Raw genomic sequence first — 9619 nt, forward strand, 5'->3', positions numbered from 1 at the left:
CCCTCTCCCTCGACAGATCTACTCGCGCCCGAGGACTCCGTCCGCATCGCCGGCGCATGCCACCGTTGAGCCCTCCCCGAGCACGCTGTTGCACGCCTACAGGGCCCGGTGAGCGCGCCCTCGATCCCCGCTTTCCCCCGTCTCTATCTCGTTCCTCGCACCACGCCCGTCCGCCACCATCGCCCTTTCTCGCCACGCCCGTCGCTGCGCGTCCGCGGCCACCCGGCTGCGCCACGCTCGTCGTGCTCGCCGCTCCACACCACCTTCTTGCGCCCAAGGCCACCGTGGCCGTGCTGCGCCCGCGCCACTTGCCCCGAACCGTGGCTCCTACCGCATGCTGGCCCAGGGTCACGACTGTGCCTCGCCCACACCCCGTGCAGCCAGCGCCCGCCCGCTGCTTCCCGGCCCCGCCGTGGCCTTGCCTCTGCCGCGACCCGCGCCTTCACCGCTCGCGGCCACGGCCGGTGCCTCGCCACGACCGCCCAGCTCTGCCATGGCCTTCGCCTTACCCCTCCCTGTCCGGCCGCTCCCTGCGCCACGCTCCTCGCCGGCGTTTGCCACTGGCCTTGCCTCGCTTCCCCCCTCGCTCGGGCGACGCCCGAGACCCGGCGCCCGCTAGCGCCTGTAAACCGCATCGCCCCTCTGGGCCACTGCCAACAGGGCCCAGCCCCAGAACGTTTCAAAAAGAAAGATTAAAAGAAAATAATAAAAATATTAATTAATCAGTTAATTAATTAATTAAATTAATTAACTTAACTAATTCTGATTAGATTAACCTAATTAACAATTAAACTAGTTAATCTGTTTTAGTTAATCAGTCAATGACAGTGGGGCCCACCCCCTAATTAATACTAATTAGGTTAATTAATATGTCTAATTAAAATGTGTCACTGACCAGTGGGACCCACTGGTCAGGTTGACCAGTCAACTCTGTTGACTGCTGACATCAGCATGACATCATGCTGATGTCATAAAACCAAATTTTGAATTAAATTAAACAATTAATTAAATTCCAGGAATTAATAAAATCTTTAGAAAATCATATCTTTTAATCCGTAACTCGGATTAAAATATCTTCAACATGAAAGTTGCTCAGAACGACAAGACGAATCCGGATACGCAATCCGTTCGTCCGCCACACACCCCTAACATATCAAACTCGCAACTTTCCCCCTCCGGCTCCTCTGCCCGAAAACACGAAACACCGGGGATATTTTCCCGGATGTTTCCCCCTTCACCGGTATCGCCTATCCTACGTTAGGTCACCCCTAGCACAACGTACTGCCGCGTCTTGCTTTGTGTTACATTTGATTGCTCTGTTATTTATTGTGTTCCCCCTCCGTTACTCCTTTCCGGTAGACTCCGAGACCGATGCTGATGCCCCTGTGGTCGACTACGTCACCGACGACCCCTCCTTGTCTGAGCAACCAGGCAAGCCCCCCCTTTGATCACCAGATATCGCCTACTCTTCTCTATACTGCTTGCATTAGAGTAGTGAAGCATGTTACTGCTTTCAGTTAATCCTATACTGCTTCATAGCATGTCCTTGCTACTACTATTGTTAACTTTACCTGCTATCCTACTGCTTAGTATAGGATGCTAGAGTTCCATCAGTGGCCCTACACTCTTGTCCGTCTGCCATGCTATACTACTGGGCTGTGATCACTTCGGGAGGTGATCACGGGTATATACTATATACTTTACACTATTACATTACCTGTGGTACTGTTCGGAGATGGGGGCTGAAAGGACAGGTGGCTCCATCCCGGTAGAGGTGGGCCTGGGTTCCCGACGGCCCCCAACTATTACCTTGTGGCGGAGCGACAGGGCAGGTTGAGACCGCCTAGGAGAGAGGTGGGCCTGTCCCTGTTCGGCGTTCGCGGATACTTAACACGCTTAACGAGATCTTGGTATTTGATCTGAGTTGGCTACGAGCCTATACGCACTAACCATCTACGCGGGAGTAGTTATGGGTATCCCGACGTCGTGGTATCAGCCGAAGCACTTCGTGACGCCAGCGACTGAGTGGCGCACGCCGGATTGGAACGTAAGCCTGCTCTTGTATTAAGGGGCTAGTTCTGCTTTCGGCCGCGTATGCAATGTGCAGGTGTGCTATGGGCGATGGGCCCAGACCCCTGTGCGCTTAGGTTTAGACCGGCGTGCTGGCCTCTCTGTTGAGCCTAGGTGGGGCTGCGACGTGTTGATCTTTCGCGGCCGGGCATGACCCGGGAAAGTGTGTCCGGCCAAATGGGATCAAGCGTGTTGGGTAAGTTGGTGCACCCCTGCAGGGAAGTTAATCTATTCGAATAGTCGTGATCTTCGGTAACAGGACGACTTGGAGTTGTACCTTGACCTTATGACAACTAGAAGCGGATACTTAATAAAACACACCCTTCCAAGTTCCACAGACAACCCGGTGATCGCTTTTCCACAGAGCGACGAGGGGAGGATCGCCGGGTAGGATTATGCTATGCGATGCTACCGAAGATGCTACTTGGAGATGCTACTTGGAGATGCTACTTGGAGGACTTCAATCTACTCTCTTCTACATGCTGCAAGACGGAGGCTGCCAGAAGCGTAGTCTTCGATAGGACTAGCTATCCCCCTCTTATTCTGGCATTCTGCAGTTCAGTCCACCGATATGGCCTCCTTACACATATACCCATGCATATGTAGTGTAGTTCCTTGCTTGCGAGTACTTTGGATGAGTACTCACGGTTGCTTTCTCCCCCCCTTTTTCCCTCTTTCCTTTCTTTCTGGTTGTCGCAACCAGATGCTGGAGTCCAGGAGCCAGACGCCGCCGTCAACGATGACTACTACACTGGAGGTGCCTACTACTACGTGCAGGCCGCTGACGACGACCAAGGGTAGTTAGGAGGATCCCAGGCAGGAGGCCTGCGCCTCTTTCGATCTGTATCCCAGTTTGTGCTAGCCTTCGTAAGGCAAACTTGTTTAACTTATGTCTGTACTTAGATATTGTTGCTTCCGCTAACTCGTGTATGATCGAGCTCTTGTATTCGAGCCTTCGAGGCCCCTGGCTTGTAATATGATGCTTGTATGACTTATTTTATTTGTAGAGTTGTGTTGTGATATCTTCCCGTGAGTCCCTGATCTTGATCGTACACATTTGCGTGTATGATTAGTGTACGATTAAATCGGGGGCGTCACACATCTTGATGCCCAAATCATCATTGCAAGAGTGCATGTTGCTGTTAATCTACTGAAACTGTTATAACTTGGTGATTTGTCATTTTTTTTGCATTTGATATGTGCATCCAATGAGCATGAGCTCTACATGTGTTTTATAGCCTGCTGTAGCTTGTTGTAATCTTGCTCCAAAGTTGCTAAATAATGTTGCTATCAGCCTGTTAATATTAAGTTTAGTTTTGCCATGTGTTTTGCTAGTGATCCATGCACCCTATGACCATGCTCTTGCCATGCTTAGCTTCATAAATATGTCATATTACAGTTGGTTACCTTGTCATGCCATGTATTGTTCTGTGGTGAGTGGTACAAGCTCACAAACATGCCTACTTATTGTTGTTCCTGCCATGTCTGAATCTGTCATATCATTTGCCATGTTTACATGGGTACCATCATATTTTCTGTGTCCTTTTGGCTCATGGTCAGTAACAGACTTTTGTTCTATGAAATTATTAGATTCATTCCATGCCTTTGGTTGCCATGATAAGTTTCTGTAACATGCTTTTTGATAGCTCTAAACATTGCAACCTGATGTTATTTCTGCCAAGTCTGTAAACTGTTATAATTTGCAATCTTGCCATGTCCTTTTGAGCATGTTATAGTGATTTCTGGAGATAGCTCAGTGTTCATGTTTTGTCATGCTTTACCTGTACATCATGTCCATGCCTTTTGTTTTCATATTGTGGTACCCTAGCTCATTGGTTTGGTGCTTGCAATATGCCTAGTTGCTGTTTTGGACAGCATGCCCTTTAAACTTGTATAGAGTGTATGTGTTGAACCATTGCTCCGTTTTGAGTGTGCTCTATATGAAACTTGCTTGATTTTGCATGTAGTTTCATATTATCATGTTGCATCCTTGTTTTGAGGTGTTTGCTTGATGTTTGTATGCATTTTGCATCAATGCCATGTTTAACTTGTTTTGCTCATATCTTCTAGGCCGTAGCTCCGAACTAAATGAACTTTACATGTAACTTGACTAGAATTTCGTATAGATCCTCTTGGTGCTCTTAACTTGCTGTTTAACAACTTCAACTTAATTTTTGTTCATATATGGACCAATTTCTAAATTTGCATATGAGGACTTATCGGAATTGTTATATGTTGTTTCCGGCCTCATTTAAACTTGCTTTGATGTGTTGCTCTTGTATGCATCATCTCTTGCCATGAGTAGCTTCATGTAGCCTTTGTCATGCATCATACTTGGTTGAGCATCATGTCATGTTCATGTGTGGTGTGTTTACCATGTTGTGTGCTTCTTCTCGATAGTTCCTGTTTCGTTGCGATCGTGAGGATTCGTTCGTCTACGCTTGGTTCGTCTTCGTGGCTTCATCTTCTTCATGGACTCGTTCTTCTTCCTAGCGGGATTTCAAGCAAGATGACCGCTACCCTGGATCTCACTACTATCTTTGCTATGCTAGTTGCTTCGTTCTATCGCTATGCTGCGCTACCTATCTTTTCCTCTTCAAGCCTCCCAATTGCCATGTCAGCCTCTAACCTTTTCACCCTTCCTAGCAAACCGTTGTTTGGCTATGTTACCGCTTTTGCTCAGCCCCTCTTATAGCGTTGTTAGTTGCAGGTGAAGTTGAAGATTGCTCCATGATGAACCGGATTATTTTGGGATATCACAATATCTCTTATTTAATTAATGCATCTATATACTTGGTAAAGGGTGGAAGACTTGGCCTTATGCCTGGTGTTTTGTTCCACTCTTGCCACCCTAGTTTCTGGAATATCGGTAGTATGTTCCCGAATTTTGCGTTCCTTACGTGGTTGGGAGATTTATGGGACCCCCTTGACAGTTTGCTTTGAATAAAACTCCTCCAGCAAGGCCCAACCTTGGTTTTACCATTTGCCTCACCTAGCCCTTTTTCCCTTGGGTTTCCAGAGCCCGAGGGTCATCTTTATTTTACCCCCCCGGGCTAGTGCTCCTCCGAGTGTTGGTCCAATCTGAGCGATGTCCGGCACCCCCTGGGCAACCAGGGTCTATGCTAACCCGACGTCTTGCTCATCTGGTGTGCCCTGAGAACGAGATATGTGCAGCTCCTATCGGGATTTGTCGGCACATCGGGCGGTCTAGCTGGTCTTGTTTTACCATTGTCGAAATGTCTTGTAAACCGGTATTCCGAGACTGATCGGGTCTTCCTGGGAGAAGGCATATCCTTCATTGATCGCGAGATCTTATCATGGTCTAACTTGGGACACCCCTGCAGGGTATTATCTTTCAGAAGCCATGCCCGCGGTTATGTGGCAGATGGGAATTTGTTAATGTTCGGTTGTAGATAACTTGACACTTGATTCGTATTAAAACACATCAACCGCGTGTGTAGCCGTGAGGCGGAGTCCAGGAAGTGAACACAGTTTTGGGTTATGTTTGACATAAGTAGGTGTTCAGGATCACCTCTTGATCATTGCTAGTTTCACCACCGTTCCGTTTGCTCTCTTCTCTCTCTTTTGCGTATGTTAGCCACCATATATGCTTAGTCGCTGCTCCAACCTCACCACTTTAACCCCTTCCTTTCCCATTAAGCTTTGCTAGTCTTAATATCCATGGCAATGGGATTGCTGAGTCCTCGTGTCTCATATATTACTACAACAACAGTTGTAGGTGCAGGTTTTGCGATGATCATGACGCGAGAGAGATGTTTTCTTGTTTTGGAGTTCTTCTTCTGCTTCTTATTCGATCAGGGGATAGGTTCCAGGTCGGCAGCCTGGGCTAGCAGGGTGGATGTCGTTTGAGTTTCTATTTGTGTTTCATCCGTAGTCGGATGGTTCTCTGATGTATTGTGATGTTGTATTCGTGTGGCATTGTATGCCTTTTGTATGTATCCCTATCTATTATGTAATGTTGACGTAATGATATCCACCTTGCAAAAGCGTTTCAATATGTGGGTCTATCCTTGGTGGGACCTTCGAGTTCCTTTTGGATAGGGTCTCATATTGGGTGTGACAAGTTGGTATCAGAGCCTCGACCGACCTTAGGAGCCCCCTTATTTGATCATGTAGTTTGGCCATTGTTGAGTCTAGAAGAAAACTGTTTTCGGAGTCTAGTTATATTGGAGAGTAGGAATTCTTTTTACTCCTCAGCCCCTTCGTCGCTCTGGTGAGGAATCTTGACGTAGGTGTTTTGAGTTACTCCTCTTCCCTTCAAATTTTTCTTTAGGTTCACACAGTTGGGTTTCCGTTCGTTGGTCCTTAGCTCTTTTCATCCGGTGCATTTCTCGTCAAGTTGACTCGAGCCTCTTCATCTTTTGCAAGTTCAGTCCTCAGTTGTGTTCTTTTCCTACCCACCCACCCCTTTTTCTTCTCAGAGCCGGAGTCCGCAATCGAGTACCCTTCCTACTCGTGCGAAGTCTTTGCTTTCTTTCCTCAATGATTTCAACCGGTGTTTTCTCTTCAAGATATTCGTCAGTTCCCCCGTCCAAGTTGTCTTTGTTTTTCCCGCCCTCCTACCCTCTTCTTCCCAAAACCTGAGTCTCTATCGAGCATCAATTTTCATTCGTGTAGAGTCTCTTCAGTCTTCCCTCAATTATTTCAACCAGTGAATTCTCTTTTGTTTGACATTCTTCATCTCTTTTTCTTCTCTGGTGGATTCAATTCCAATTTTTGGTAGTGATTATATTCTTTTCCTTCGATCAAGTGTCCTCCCTGCTCGTTCGTCTCTCGCTAGTTTATCCTTCCGGAGTGCTCAAGACGTCTGAGGAGATTCGTATGTGTTCCAATTAATTCGAGGTTGTCACCTCATTCAAATATTTTAATTGTTCCGATGCATCATCTATCTGTCCAACATCCCTTTCCAATGGTGTTTTTCTCTTCAGTGGGCCCATAACCCACAGGTCTTTTCCCAGGATCTTACCTGACTCTTCTGATTTCCTGGAGCTATTCTCAAAATCATTACAAAGTGTGACGTAAGAATGGATTTCATTAGTCAGATCTTTTCCAAGATCTCATTCAAATTATTTTCATTGTTGCATCAACTTCTTCCCTTTTTCATCCTACCCGAGTACCTCAGTAATTTTGCTGGTGTTTCTCGTCATCATTTGAAGATCGAAGAAGAGTTTTTCCTCTAAATCTTGTCTGTTCTCCCGGAGATTCATGATGCTAGCTTTATGTTATCCTCTCAAATTATTCCATTTGTCAGATATTTCTTTTTCTCACCTATCCGGAGTATTTCAGGAGTTGATTTCTGTTATGCTTCACCGGAGGCCATCATTCCAGTTATCGTTCTCTATTTATCCCGACGCTTTGTTCAAGTGTTCTTTAATCAACTCATTATCTCTTTTTTCTTTTACATCTAAATCCCCTCAAGCATATTTGTACTTCTAATTCTTCCCGGTGTTTCATTCTCTTTCATCAGTCATTTTCTAATTCTTACGGTGGTTCGCTCAAGATTCTTTTTCTTTGATATCATATTAATTCATTCGTTCTTTCCAATCCTACCGGTGGTTCAAGTAGACTTTCTCAAATTTTTGTGCTATATCCCCCCTTAATCTTTTCCAACGCGAATAAGTAGTATGCAAATCCATTGCTTTGCATCAATTTAATTGGTGGAGGATAAGCATAACGTAATTCCTATTCTTCTTTCATCAAGTGATTAATCCCTTCCTTTGGAGTTTGTTCGTGAGGACTAAATTCTAGTTCCAAGTGTTTTCATCTTTTCTTTTCCGGAGTTCAAAATTTCCTCGGTCATTTCGTCGGATCCTCCATCTAAATCATCGCAAGGCTTAATCTTATTCTTTCGTCCTTCATTTCTATCTCATCATCCTTTTGTCACCAGAGTTCTTCATGGTGGTTCTTCATGATTTAATTCATTCTTCAAGAGTTCATCAAGATTTTGTTGGTGGAGTTCAAGTATTTTTTCTTCTCCCGTCTTGAAGAGCAAATAATTCTTCATTTTCTTTTGAAGTGGAGTTTTGCATTTCTTCGTTCTTCTCAGCCATCCAATCATTTTCGTTTGTGGCCGGTTATCACCTTATGATCTTGAGATGTTACCTATAAGACCACACCAAGATTATTCTTTTCGTTGTTGATTTTCTCAACAACTCCGTTTAAACCTTCCTTCTAAAGATGCTTTCAATTTCATTCGTGGCACAAGTTGTCATTTTCTTCTCCGTTCTTTTCTTTCAACTTTTTCAATTCTTCCAGAGGCATTGTGTTGTTCCTCTTGTCAACTATCGTTCCATTTTGTCAATCTCAGTTCCAGCTCTTTCCATGTTCAGCCGGAGCGCTGCCTAAATCTTTTCAGTCTTAGTCGTTTCTTATCTCATTCTAACCGGAGTGGTTTCATAGTCTATCAAATTCTGTAAGTTTTCGATTCTCGTCATTCTCGTCATTCCTCTCTTCTTCTCGAATGCTCTCGATTCCTTGTTTCTTCTCTTGAGTTCTTGTTTCACCTCATCCCTTTTTCCCTTCCGTCTCGGTCCTAAGATCTCGGGACGAGATCTCTTGTTAGTGGAGGAGTGTTGTAACACCCCGGATTCGATGCGCCAGGTGTATGCCAGTTATTCGTCGTCGTTGCCATGTCACTTGTTTGCATCATCTGCATTGTGTCATCATGTGCATCTCATTTTGCATACGTGTTCGTCTCATGCATCTGAGCATTTTCTCCGTTGTCCATTTTGCAATCCGACACTCCTATGTCCTTTGGCGTCCCCCTTTTGTCTCTTGTTCTCAGCGGGTGTTAAACATTCTCGGAATGGACCGTGGTTTGCCAAGCGGCCTTGTTACACCACCGGTAGACCGCCTGTCAAGTTTCGTGCCATTTGGAGTCCGTTTGATACTCCAACGGTTAACCGGGTAACCGCAAAGCCCTCTTTGTGTTGCAGTCCAACACCCCTCCAAAGTGGCCCAATAACCCATCCTAACCCCCTTCATGCTCTCGGTCGTTCGATCACGATCGTGTGGGCGAAAATCGTGCCTCAATTGGACACTCCTAGCTACCTCTACCTATATATATGTGTGCCTCCCCCGAAATTCTCGCGGTCCAAACCCTACCCTTCTTCCCTCCGCGCCGCCGGACAAACCTCCCCACCGCGCCGGACATGTCCGCCGCAAGCCTCCACGTCACTCGGGCCAATCACGAGGTGACACGTCACCTCCTCTGCCTCCCTCCTCCACTCACAGCGCGCCACGTCAGTGCCTGCGCCGCCCCACTTCGCCGCCGGCCCGCGGGACCCAGATCCGGCCCACGCACCGCCGCCGCTCGCCGCCGCGGCCCGAATCCCGCGCCGCCTAGCTCCCTCCTCCGCCGCCTCCTCGCGCCACCATGCCGCTCGCCGCCGGCGATCTCCTCCTCGCCGCCATCGCGCCTGTGACCCCACCCCCCATCGCCAAGCTCCTCGCCGCCGCCGCCCTTCTCTGCGCGCCGCCTCCTCCTCTCCCTGAGGAGCTCCGCCGTCACTCCCAGCGCCCCTCGCCG

Source organism: Triticum dicoccoides, chromosome 4B (genome assembly GCF_002162155.2).
Source record: "Triticum dicoccoides isolate Atlit2015 ecotype Zavitan chromosome 4B, WEW_v2.0, whole genome shotgun sequence".
NCBI classification, from domain to species: Eukaryota; Viridiplantae; Streptophyta; class Magnoliopsida; order Poales; family Poaceae; genus Triticum; species Triticum dicoccoides.